The sequence below is a fragment of the Ranitomeya imitator genome, chromosome 1 (genome assembly GCF_032444005.1).
Source record: "Ranitomeya imitator isolate aRanImi1 chromosome 1, aRanImi1.pri, whole genome shotgun sequence".
NCBI lineage: Eukaryota > Metazoa > Chordata > Amphibia > Anura > Dendrobatidae > Ranitomeya > Ranitomeya imitator.
In genome coordinates this window covers 11,165,799-11,179,711 of record NC_091282.1, presented here as the reverse complement: position 1 = coordinate 11,179,711, position 13,913 = coordinate 11,165,799, and the positions used below count along the sequence as shown (strand labels likewise).

General features: G+C 47.4%; 1 protein-coding gene across 3 annotated transcripts in view; it reads right to left on the bottom strand.

Moving 5' to 3' along the window:
* LOC138657416 (zinc finger protein 665-like) overlaps positions 1 to 13,419 on the bottom strand; it is a 40,641-nt gene extending 27,222 nt beyond the window's left edge. The window contains exons 1-2 of one of the 3 annotated variants that reach the window (XM_069745193.1): positions 13,256 to 13,419; positions 13 to 94 (exon numbers count right to left, since the gene is read on the bottom strand). The gene's annotated coding sequence lies outside the window, so the exon portion shown is untranslated. Of the gene's footprint in view, positions 1 to 12; positions 95 to 3,003; positions 3,851 to 13,255 lie in introns of those variants that run through there. The other 2 variants (XM_069745195.1, XM_069745194.1) reach the window with 2 other exon arrangements.
* Between the last annotated feature and the right edge of the window lie 494 nt (positions 13,420 to 13,913).

Genomic DNA, 13,913 nt, shown 5'->3' with positions numbered 1-13,913 from the left:
GGGAGAACATACCGACTCCCTACAGATGTCCTTGTTGGAATTTGAACCCAGGACTCCAGCTCTGCAGTGCTAACGACTGAGCCACCGTGCTGCCCTGGATAGAGAGATAGAGAGAGATATATATATATATATATTAGCTGAAGAGCCCGGCGTTGCCTGGGTATAGTAAATATCTGTGGTTAGTTATAGCACCTCACTTCTCTTATTTTCACATCACGCCTCTCATTTTCCCAATCACATCTTTAATTTTCCCCCTCACATCTCTCATTTTCTCCCTCACACCTCTCATTCCCCCCTAACACTTGTCATTTCGACCTCACATCTGTCATTTTCCGATCACTCCACTATTTTCCCTCACTCCTCTCATTTTGCACTCACACCTTTTCATTTTCACCTCAGTATATACATGTTTGTCATCTCCCTTATATATAGTATATACCTGTATGTCATCTCCTGTATATAGTATATACCTGTATGTCATCTCCCCTGTATATAGTATATACCTGCTGTGTGTCATCTCCCCTGTATATAGTATATACCTGTATGTCATCTCCTTCTATATATAGTATATACCTGTATGTCATCTCCTCCTGTATATAATATATACCTGTGTCATCTCCCCTGTATATAGTATATATCTGTGTGTCATCTCCTCCTGTATATAGTATATACCTGTATGTCATCTTCTATATATAGCATATACCTGTATGTCATCTCCTCCTGTATATAGTATATACCTGTAGGTAATCTGCTCCTGTATATAGTATATACCTGTGTGTCATCTCCTCCTGTATATAGTATGTACCTGTAGGTCATCTCCTCCTCTATATAGTATATACCTGTGTGTTATCTCTCCTGTATATAGTATATATTTGTGTGTCATCTCCCCTGTATATAGTATATACCTGTGTGATCTCCTGTATTAGACCTCGTTAACACGTTATTTGCTCAGTATTTTTACCTCAGTATTTGTGAGATAAATTGGCAGCCTGATAAATCCCCAGCCAACAGGAAGCCCTCCCCCTGGCAGTATATATTAGCTCACACATACACATAATAGACAGGTCATGTGACTGACAGCTGCCGTATTTCCTATATGGTACATTTGTTGCTCTTGTAGTTTGTCTGCTTATTAATCAGATTTTTATTTTTGATGGCTAATACCAGACTTGTGTGTGTTTTAGGGCGAGTTTCGTTTGTCAAGTTGTGTGTGTTGAGTTGTGTGTGGCGACATGCATGTAGCGACTTGTGAGATGAGTTTTGTGTGGCAACATGCGTGTAGCAACTTTTTGTGTGTCGAGTTGCATGTAACAGGTTAGTGTAGCAAGTTGTGTGCAGCAAGTTTTGCGCATGGCGAGTTTTGCGCGTGGTGAGTTTTATGTCTGGTGCCTTCTGAGTATGTGCAAGTTTTGTGTGAGGCAACTTTTGCATGTGTTGCAAATTTTGTGCATGTGGCAATTTTTCTGCGTGTGCAAGTTTTGCATGTGGCGAGTTTTCCATGAGGTGAGTTTTGCACGTGTGGCGAGTTTTACGTGAGCGTAGTTTTGCATGTGGCGAGTTTTGAGCGGCAACTTTTGTGTTTCGACTTTTATGTGGCGAGGTTGGTGTATGTGTGGTGAAATGTGTGCTGAGGGTGGTATATGTGTTCAAGCACATTGTAGTTTGTGGCGCATTTTGTGTGTGTGTTCATATCCCCGTGTGTGGTGAGTATGCCATGTCGGGGGCCCACCTTAGCAACTGATCGGTATATACTCCTTGGCGCCATCGCTCTCAATCTTTAAGTCCCACTTGTTCACATCTGGCAGCTGTCAATTTGCCTCCAACACTTTTCCATTCACTTTTCCCCATTATGTAGATAGGGGAAAAATTGTTTGGTGAATTGGAAAGCACGGAGTTAAAATTTCACCTCACAACATAGCCTATGACGCTCTCAGGGTCCAGACGTGTGACTGTGCAAAATTTTGTGGCTGTAGCTGCGACGCCTCCAACACTTTTCCTTTCACTTTTTCCCCATTATGTAGATAGGGGCAAAATTGTTTGGTGAATTGGAAAGCGCGGGGTTAAAATTTCGCCTCACAATATAGCCTATGACGCTCTCGGGGTCCAGACGTGAGACTGTGCAAAATTTTGTACATACACACACATTCAGCTTTATATATATATATATATACTAGATGGTGGCCCAATGCAAATGCATTGGGTATTCTAGAGTATGCATATCCACGTAGTATATTGCCCAGCCACGTAGTATAGTGCACAGCGATGTAATATACAGCCCAGAGGCACGTAGTATACAGGCATGTAGTATATTGCCCAGCCACGTAGTATACAGCACAGAGCCACGTAGTATATTGCCCAGCCACATAGTATACTGGCTAGCCAGGTATGTGCACGGTTAAAAAAAAAAAAAAAACACATACTCACCTTCCGATCCGAGGTCCCCTTGTAGTTCTGTCGCCTGTGCGAGGTACAGGCGGCGGTTTCCGGTCCCAGCCTGGTCGCGCAGGGCCTGGGATGACGTCGCGGTCACATGACCGTGACGTCACGGCAGGTCCTTCTGCCAGACGATCTGTGGCAACGGAACGTGGCGGTTTTGTCACGCGGAGCGCGAAAGGCGGCGTAGGTGAGTATTTAATCTTTTAAATTATTTATAACATTAGATGTTTTTTACTATTGGTGCTGCATAGGCCGCGTCAATAGTAAAAAAAACTTGGTCACACGGGGTTAATAGCAGCGGTAACGGAGTGCGTTATCGCGGGCATTAACCCTGTGTGAGCGGTGAGGTGTATGCGGGCGCCGGGCAGTCAGTGCGGGGAGGAAGGAGCGGCCATTTTCTTCCGGACTCTGCGCGTCGCTGATTGGTCGCGGCAGCCATGACAGGCAGCTGCCGAGACCAATCAGCGAACGAATAACCGTTACAGACAGAAGGACAGACAGACAATTATGTATATATGTATATACTAGCGCCCCAGAGATAGATGAACGCTGCCGGCAGGTACAGACCTGTGGGAACCTGTGAGAAGCGGCAGAGAATCCAGGATGAGGAGAATCTGTTCATCCCTCAGTGAACTGCAGCCATGATTGTAACTGGAGGCCGAGAGGATGGAAACCTACAGAATTATACGATGGAATTCTCACAGAAAACCGCTGATAATTCACCAATGTCCATCCGAAGGTAACGTGTCTATTATTAGTCTGTAATGTAGACTGGTCATACTGGGAGATGTACAGCGGAGCTAATCCTCCATTACATAGACTGGTCATACTGGGAGATGTACAGTGGAGCTAATCCTCCATTACATAGACCGGTCATACTGGGAGATGTACAGTGGAGCTAATCCTCCATTACATAACATAGACGGGTCATACTGGGAGATGTACAGCGGAGCTAATCCTCCATTACATAGACCGGTCATACTGGGAGATGTACAGCGGAGCTAATCCTCCATTACATAGACCGGTCATACTGGGAGATGTACAGCGGAGCTAATCCTCCATAGACTGGTCATACTGGGAGATGTACAGAGGAGCTAATCCTCCATTACATAGACTGGTCATACTGGGAGATGTACAGCGGAGCTAATCCTCCATTACATAGACTGGTCATACTGGGAGATGTACAGTGGAGCTAATCCTCCATTACATAGACTGGTCATACTGGGAGATGTACAGCGGAGCTAATCCTCCATTACATAGACCGGTCATACTGGGAGATGTACAGTGGAGCTAATCCTCCATTACATAGACTGGTCATACTGGGAGATGTACAGCGGAGCTAATCCTCCATTACATAGACTGGTCATACTGGGAGATGTACAGCGGAGCTAATCCTCCATTACATAGACCGGTCATACTGGGAGATGTACAGCGGAGCTAATCCTCCATTACATAGACCGGTCATACTGGGAGATGTACAGAGGAGCTAATCCTCCATTACATAGACCGGTCATACTGGGAGATGTACAGCGGAGCTAATCCTCCATTACATAGACTGGTCATACTGGGAGATGTACAGCGGAGCTAATCCTCCATTACATAGACCGGTCATACTGGGAGATGTACAGCGGAGCTAATCCTCCATTACATAGACTGGTCATACTGGGAGATGTACAGCGGAGCTAATCCTCCATTACATAGACTGGTCATACTGGGAGATGTACAGCGGAGCTAATCCTCCATTACATAGACCGGTCATACTGGGAGATGTACAGCGGAGCTAATCCTCCATTACATAGACTGGTCATACTGGGAGATGTACAGTGGAGCTAATCCTCCATTACATAGACCGGTCATACTGGGAGATGTACAGCGGAGCTAATCCTCCATTACATAGACCGGTCATACTGGGAGATGTACAGCGGAGCTAATCCTCCATTACATAGACTGGTCATACTGGGAGATGTACATACAGTGGAGCTAATCCTCCATTACATAGACCGGTCATACTGGGAGATGTACAGTGGAGCTAATCCTCCATTACATAGACCGGTCATACTGGGAGATGTACAGCGGAGCTAATCCTCCATTACATAGACTGGTCATACTGGGAGATGTACAGCGGAGCTAATCCTCCATAGACCGGTCATACTGGGAGATGTACAGTGGAGCTAATCCTCCATTACATAGACTGGTCATACTGGGAGATGTACAGCGGAGCTGATCCTCCATTACATAGACTGGTCATACTGGGAGATGTACAGTGGAGCTAATCCTCCATTACATAGACCGGTCATACTGGGAGATGTACAGTGGAGCTAATCCTCCATTACATAGACCGGTCATACTGGGAGATGTACAGTGGAGCTAATCCTCCATTACATAGACCGGTCATACTGGGAGATGTACAGCGGAGCTAATCCTCCATTACATAGACCGGTCATACTGGGAGATGTACAGCGGAGCTAATCCTCCATTACATAGACTGGTCATACTGGGAGATGTACAGCGGAGCTAATCCTCCATTACATAGACTGGTCATACTGGGAGATGTACAGAGGAGCTAATCCTCCATTACATAGACTGGTCATACTGGGAGATGTACAGTGGAGCTAATCCTCCATTACATAGACGGGTCATACTGGGAGATGTACAGCGGAGCTAATCCTCCATTACATAGACCGGTCATACTGGGAGATGTACAGTGGAGCTAATCCTCCATTACATAGACCGGTCATACTGGGAGATGTACAGCGGAGCTAATCCTCCATTACATAGACCGGTCATACTGGGAGATGTACAGCGGAGCTAATCCTCCATTACATAGACCGGTCATACTGGGAGATGTACAGCGGAGCTAATCCTCCATTACATAGACTGGTCATACTGGGAGATGTACAGTGGAGCTAATCCTCCATTACATAGACTGGTCATACTGGGAGATGTACAGCGGAGCTAATCCTCCATTACATAGACCGGTCATACTGGGAGATGTACAGTGGAGCTAATCCTCCATTACATAGACCGGTCATACTGGGAGATGTACAGAGGAGCTAATCCTCCATTACATAGACTGGTCATACTGGGAGATGTGCAGCGGAGCTAATCCTCCATAGACTGGTCATACTGGGAGATGTACAGCGGAGCTAATCCTCCATTACATAGACCGGTCATACTGGGAGATGTACAGCGGAGCTAATCCTCCATTACATAGACTGGTCATACTGGGAGATGTACAGCGGAGCTAATCCTCCATTACATAGACTGGTCATACTGGGAGATGTACAGTGGAGCTAATCCTCCATTACATAGACTGGTCATACTGGGAGATGTACAGCGGAGCTAATCCTCCATTACATAGACTGGTCATACTGGGAGATGTACAGCGGAGCTAATCCTCCATTACATAGACCGGTCATACTGGGAGATGTACAGTGGAGCTAATCCTCCATTACATAGACTGGTCATACTGGGAGATGTACAGCGGAGCTAATCCTCCATTACATAGACTGGTCATACTGGGAGATGTACAGTGGAGCTAATCCTCCATTACATAGACTGGTCATACTGGGAGATGTACAGCGGAGCTAATCCTCCATTACATAGACTGGTCATACTGGGAGATGTACAGTGGAGCTAATCCTCCATAGACCGGTCATACTGGGAGATGTGCAGCGGAGCTAATCCTCCATTACATAGACTGGTCATACTGGGAGATGTACAGCGGAGCTAATCCTCCATTACATAGACCGGTCATACTGGGAGATGTACAGCGGAGCTAATCCTCCATTACATAGACCGGTCATACTGGGAGATGTACAGTGGAGCTAATCCTCCATTACATAGACCGGTCATACTGGGAGATGTACAGAGGAGCTAATCCTCCATTACATAGACTGGTCATACTGGGAGATGTGCAGCGGAGCTAATCCTCCATAGACTGGTCATACTGGGAGATGTACAGCGGAGCTAATCCTCCATTACATAGACTGGTCATACTGGGAGATGTACAGCGGAGCTAATCCTCCATTACATAGACCGGTCATACTGGGAGATGTACAGCGGAGCTAATCCTCCATTACATAGACCGGTCATACTGGGAGATGTACAGTGGAGCTAATCCTCCATTACATAGACTGGTCATACTGGGAGATGTACAGCGGAGCTAATCCTCCATTACATAGACCGGTCATACTGGGAGATGTACAGCGGAGCTAATCCTCCATTACATAGACCGGTCATACTGGGAGATGTACAGTGGAGCTAATCCTCCATTACATAGACCGGTCATACTGGGAGATGTACAGCGGAGCTAATCCTCCATTACATAGACTGGTCATACTGGGAGATGTACAGCGGAGCTAATCCTCCATTACATAGACCGGTCATACTGGGAGATGTACAGCGGAGCTAATCCTCCATTACATAGACCGGTCATACTGGGAGATGTACAGCGGAGCTAATCCTCCATTACATAGACCGGTCATACTGGGAGATGTACAGCGGAGCTAATCCTCCATTACATAGACCGGTCATACTGGGAGATGTACAGCGGAGCTAATCCTCCATTACATAGACTGGTCATACTGGGAGATGTACAGCGGAGCTAATCCTCCATTACATAGACCGGTCATACTGGGAGATGTACAGCGGAGCTAATCCTCCATTACATAGACCGGTCATACTGGGAGATGTACAGCGGAGCTAATCCTCCATTACATAGACCGGTCATACTGGGAGATGTACAGTGGAGCTAATCCTCCATTATATAGACCGGTCATACTGGGAGATGTACAGCGGAGCTAATCCTCCATTACATAGACTGGTCATACTGGGAGATGTACAGCGGAGCTAATCCTCCATTACATAGACCGGTCATACTGGGAGATGTACAGTGGAGCTAATCCTCCATTACATAGACCGGTCATACTGGGAGATGTACAGCGGAGCTAATCCTCCATTACATAGACCGGTCATACTGGGAGATGTACAGCGGAGCTAATCCTCCATTACATAGACTGGTCATACTGGGAGATGTACAGCGGAGCTAATCCTCCATTACATAGACCGGTCATACTGGGAGATGTACAGTGGAGCTAATCCTCCATTACATAGACCGGTCATACTGGGAGATGTACAGCGGAGCTAATCCTCCATTACATAGACCGGTCATACTGGGAGATGTACAGCGGAGCTAATCCTCCATTACATAGACCGGTCATACTGGGAGATGTACAGCGGAGCTAATCCTCCATTACATAGACTGGTCATACTGGGAGATGTACAGCGGAGCTAATCCTCCATTACATAGACCGGTCATACTGGGAGATGTACAGTGGAGCTAATCCTCCATTACATAGACCGGTCATACTGGGAGATGTACAGTGGAGCTAATCCTCCATTACATAGACCGGTCATACTGGGAGATGTACAGTGGAGCTAATCCTCCATAGACCGGTCATACTGGGAGATGTACAGAGGAGCTAATCCTCCATTACATAGACCGGTCATACTGGGAGATGTACAGTGGAGCTAATCCTCCATTATATAGACTGGTCATACTGGGAGATGTACAGTGGAGCTAATCCTCCATTATATAGACCGGTCATACTGGGAGATGTACAGCGGAGCTAATCCTCCATTACATAGACCGGTCATACTGGGAGATGTACAGCGGAGCTAATCCTCCATTACATAGACCGGTCATACTGGGAGATGTACAGTGGAGCTAATCCTCCATTACATAGACTGGTCATACTGGGAGATGTACAGTGGAGCTAATCCTCCATTACATAGACCGGTCATACTGGGAGATGTACAGTGGAGCTAATCCTCCATTACATAGACTGGTCATACTGGGAGATGTACAGCGGAGCTAATCCTCCATTACATAGACCGGTCATACTGGGAGATGTACAGTGGAGCTAATCCTCCATTACATAGACTGGTCATACTGGGAGATGTACAGCGGAGCTAATCCTCCATTACATAGACCGGTCATACTGGGAGATGTACAGTGGAGCTAATCCTCCATTACATAGACTGGTCATACTGGGAGATGTGCAGCGGAGCTAATCCTCCATTATATAGACCGGTCATACTGGGAGATGTACAGCGGAGCTAATCCTCCATTACATAGACCGGTCATACTGGGAGATGTACAGTGGAGCTAATCCTCCATTACATAGACCGGTCATACTGGGAGATGTACAGTGGAGCTAATCCTCCATTACATAGACTGGTCATACTGGGAGATGTACAGTGGAGCTAATCCTCCATTACATAGACCGGTCATACTGGGAGATGTACAGTGGAGCTAATCCTCCATTACATAGACTGGTCATACTGGGAGATGTACAGCGGAGCTAATCCTCCATTACATAGACCGGTCATACTGGGAGATGTGCAGCGGAGCTAATCCTCCATTATATAGACTGGTCATACTGGGAGATGTACAGCGGAGCTAATCCTCCATTACATAGACCGGTCATACTGGGAGATGTACAGTGGAGCTAATCCTCCATTACATAGACCGGTCATACTGGGAGATGTGCAGCGGAGCTAATCCTCCATTACATAGACCGGTCATACTGGGAGATGTGCAGCGGAGCTAATCCTCCATTACATAGACCGGTCATACTGGGAGATGTACAGTGGAGCTAATCCTCCATTACATAGACCGGTCATACTGGGAGATGTACAGTGGAGCTAATCCTCCATTACATAGACGGGTCATACTGGGAGATGTACAGCGGAGCTAATCCTCCATTACATAGACCGGTCATACTGGGAGATGTGCAGCGGAGCTAATCCTCCATTACATAGACCGGTCATACTGGGAGATGTGCAGCGGAGCTAATCCTCCATTACATAGACCGGTCATACTGGGAGATGTACAGTGGAGCTAATCCTCCATTACATAGACCGGTCATACTGGGAGATGTACAGCGGAGCTAATCCTCCATTACATAGACCGGTCATACTGGGAGATGTACAGCGGAGCTAATCCTCCATTACATAGACCGGTCATACTGGGAGATGTACAGCGGAGCTAATCCTCCATTACATAGACCGGTCATACTGGGAGATGTACAGTGGAGCTAATCCTCCATTACATAGACCGGTCATACTGGGAGATGTACAGTGGAGCTAATCCTCCATTACATAGACTGGTCATACTGGGAGATGTACAGTGGAGCTAATCCTCCATTACATAGACTGGTCATACTGGGAGATGTACAGTGGAGCTAATCCTCCATTACATAGACTGGTCATACTGGGAGATGTACAGTGGAGCTAATCCTCCATTACATAGACCGGTCATACTGGGAGATGTACAGCGGAGCTAATCCTCCATTACATAGACTGGTCATACTGGGAGATGTACAGTGGAGCTAATCCTCCATTACATAGACCGGTCATACTGGGAGATGTACAGTGGAGCTAATCCTCCATTACATAGACTGGTCATACTGGGAGATGTACAGAGGAGCTAATCCTCCATTACATAGACCGGTCATACTGGGAGATGTACAGTGGAGCTAATCCTCCATTACATAGACTGGTCATACTGGGAGATGTACAGCGGAGCTAATCCTCCATTATATAGACCGGTCATACTGGGAGATGTACAGCGGAGCTAATCCTCCATTACATAGACTGGTCATACTGGGAGATGTACAGTGGAGCTAATCCTCCATTACATAGACCGGTCATACTGGGAGATGTACAGCGGAGCTAATCCTCCATTACATAGACCGGTCATACTGGGAGATGTACAGTGGAGCTAATCCTCCATTATATAGACCGGTCATACTGGGAGATGTACAGCGGAGCTAATCCTCCATTACATAGACTGGTCATACTGGGAGATGTACAGTGGAGCTAATCCTCCATTACATAGACCGGTCATACTGGGAGATGTACAGTGGAGCTAATCCTCCATTACATAGACCGGTCATACTGGGAGATGTACAGAGGAGCTAATCCTCCATTACATAGACTGGTCATACTGGGAGATGTACAGAGGAGCTAATCCTCCATTACATAGACTGGTCATACTGGGAGATGTACAGCGGAGCTAATCCTCCATTACATAGACTGGTCATACTGGGAGATGTACAGAGGAGCTAATCCTCCATTACATAGACCGGTCATACTGGGAGATGTACAGAGGAGCTAATCCTCCATTACATAGACTGGTCATACTGGGAGATGTACAGCGGAGCTGATCCTCCATTACATAGACTGGTCATACTGGGAGATGTACAGCGGAGCTAATCCTCCATTACATAGACGGGTCATACTGGGAGATGTACAGTGGAGCTAATCCTCCATTACATAGACCGGTCATACTGGGAGATGTACAGTGGAGCTAATCCTCCATTATATAGACCGGTCATACTGGGAGATGTACAGTGGAGCTAATCCTCCATTACATAGACTGGTCATACTGGGAGATGTACAGTGGAGCTAATCCTCCATTACATAGACCGGTCATACTGGGAGATGTACAGCGGAGCTAATCCTCCATTACATAGACCGGTCATACTGGGAGATGTACAGCGGAGCTAATCCTCCATTACATAGACTGGTCATACTGGGAGATGTACAGTGGAGCTAATCCTCCATTACATAGACTGGTCATACTGGGAGATGTACAGCGGAGCTAATCCTCCATTACATAGACCGGTCATACTGGGAGATGTACAGTGGAGCTAATCCTCCATTACATAGACCGGTCATACTGGGAGATGTACAGCGGAGCTAATCCTCCATTACATAGACTGGTCATACTGGGAGATGTACAGCGGAGCTAATCCTCCATTACATAGACTGGTCATACTGGGAGATGTACAGCGGAGCTAATCCTCCATTACATAGACTGGTCATACTGGGAGATGTACAGTGGAGCTAATCCTCCATTACATAGACTGGTCATACTGGGAGATGTACAGTGGAGCTAATCCTCCATTACATAGACCGGTCATACTGGGAGATGTACAGCGGAGCTAATCCTCCATTACATAGACTGGTCATACTGGGAGATGTACAGTGGAGCTAATCCTCCATTACATAGACCGGTCATACTGGGAGATGTACAGCGGAGCTAATCCTCCATTACATAGACCGGTCATACTGGGAGATGTACAGTGGAGCTAATCCTCCATTATATAGACCGGTCATACTGGGAGATGTACAGCGGAGCTAATCCTCCATTACATAGACTGGTCATACTGGGAGATGTACAGTGGAGCTAATCCTCCATTACATAGACCGGTCATACTGGGAGATGTACAGTGGAGCTAATCCTCCATTACATAGACCGGTCATACTGGGAGATGTACAGAGGAGCTAATCCTCCATTACATAGACTGGTCATACTGGGAGATGTACAGAGGAGCTAATCCTCCATTACATAGACTGGTCATACTGGGAGATGTACAGCGGAGCTAATCCTCCATTACATAGACTGGTCATACTGGGAGATGTACAGAGGAGCTAATCCTCCATTACATAGACCGGTCATACTGGGAGATGTACAGAGGAGCTAATCCTCCATTACATAGACTGGTCATACTGGGAGATGTACAGCGGAGCTGATCCTCCATTACATAGACTGGTCATACTGGGAGATGTACAGCGGAGCTAATCCTCCATTACATAGACGGGTCATACTGGGAGATGTACAGTGGAGCTAATCCTCCATTACATAGACCGGTCATACTGGGAGATGTACAGTGGAGCTAATCCTCCATTATATAGACCGGTCATACTGGGAGATGTACAGTGGAGCTAATCCTCCATTACATAGACTGGTCATACTGGGAGATGTACAGTGGAGCTAATCCTCCATTACATAGACCGGTCATACTGGGAGATGTACAGCGGAGCTAATCCTCCATTACATAGACCGGTCATACTGGGAGATGTACAGTGGAGCTAATCCTCCATTACATAGACTGGTCATACTGGGAGATGTACAGCGGAGCTAATCCTCCATTACATAGACCGGTCATACTGGGAGATGTACAGTGGAGCTAATCCTCCATTACATAGACCGGTCATACTGGGAGATGTACAGCGGAGCTAATCCTCCATTACATAGACTGGTCATACTGGGAGATGTACAGCGGAGCTAATCCTCCATTACATAGACTGGTCATACTGGGAGATGTACAGCGGAGCTAATCCTCCATTACATAGACTGGTCATACTGGGAGATGTACAGTGGAGCTAATCCTCCATTACATAGACTGGTCATACTGGGAGATGTACAGTGGAGCTAATCCTCCATTACATAGACTGGTCATACTGGGAGATGTACAGCGGAGCTAATCCTCCATTACATAGACCGGTCATACTGGGAGATGTACAGAGGAGCTAATCCTCCATTACATAGACCGGTCATACTGGGAGATGTACAGCGGAGCTAATCCTCCATTACATAGACTGGTCATACTGGGAGATGTACAGTGGAGCTAATCCTCCATTACATAGACTGGTCATACTGGGAGATGTACATACAGTGGAGCTAATCCTCCATTACATAGACCGGTCATACTGGGAGATGTACAGTGGAGCTAATCCTCCATTACATAGACTGGTCATACTGGGAGATGTACAGCGGAGCTAATCCTCCATTACATAGACTGGTCATACTGGGAGATGTACAGCGGAGCTAATCCTCCATTACATAGACCGGTCATACTGGGAGATGTACAGTGGAGCTAATCCTCCATTACATAGACTGGTCATACTGGGAGATGTACAGCGGAGCTAATCCTCCATTACATAGACCGGATAGTGCAGGACTTACTGGGCCTCACACGGCGGCAGCGGATCCTGCGCGGAGGAACATGGCGGCCTGGAGACGGAGGAGCAGCGGAGTGAAGGAAGAGGCTGCGTGTGCAGCGCCGGGGGGCGGCGAGAATGGAGGGGAGTCCATGAAATCATGACGTCACCGGAAGGGGCGGGTCCTCCTTTACTCCAATGACGATGAGCCGATAGCAGGAAGGAAGCTGCGTTTTGATAGGCTGCTGGAGAAAAGACGCGGGAAAAGAGAAGACTGAGGGGCTGCAGTGTGAGGAGAGGACCGGGGGCTGCAGCGTGGAGCAGTGTGAGGAGAGGACCGAGGGGCTGCAGCATGGAGCAGTGTGAGGAGAGGACCGGGGGGCTGCAGCATGAAGCAGTGTGAGGAGAGGACCGGGGGGCTGCAGCGTGGAGCAGTGTGAGGAGAGGACCAAGGGGCTGCAGCATGGAGCAGTGTGAGGAGAGGACCGGGGGGCTGCAGCATGGAGCAGTGTGAGGAGAGGACCGAGGGGCTGCAGCATGGAGCAGTGTGAGGAGAGGACCGGGGGGCTGCAGCATGAAGCAGTGTGAGGAGAGGACCGGGGGGCTGCAGCATGGAGCAGTGTGAGGAGAGGAACGAGGGGCTGCAGCATGGAGCAGTGTGAGGAGAGGACCAAGGGGCTGCA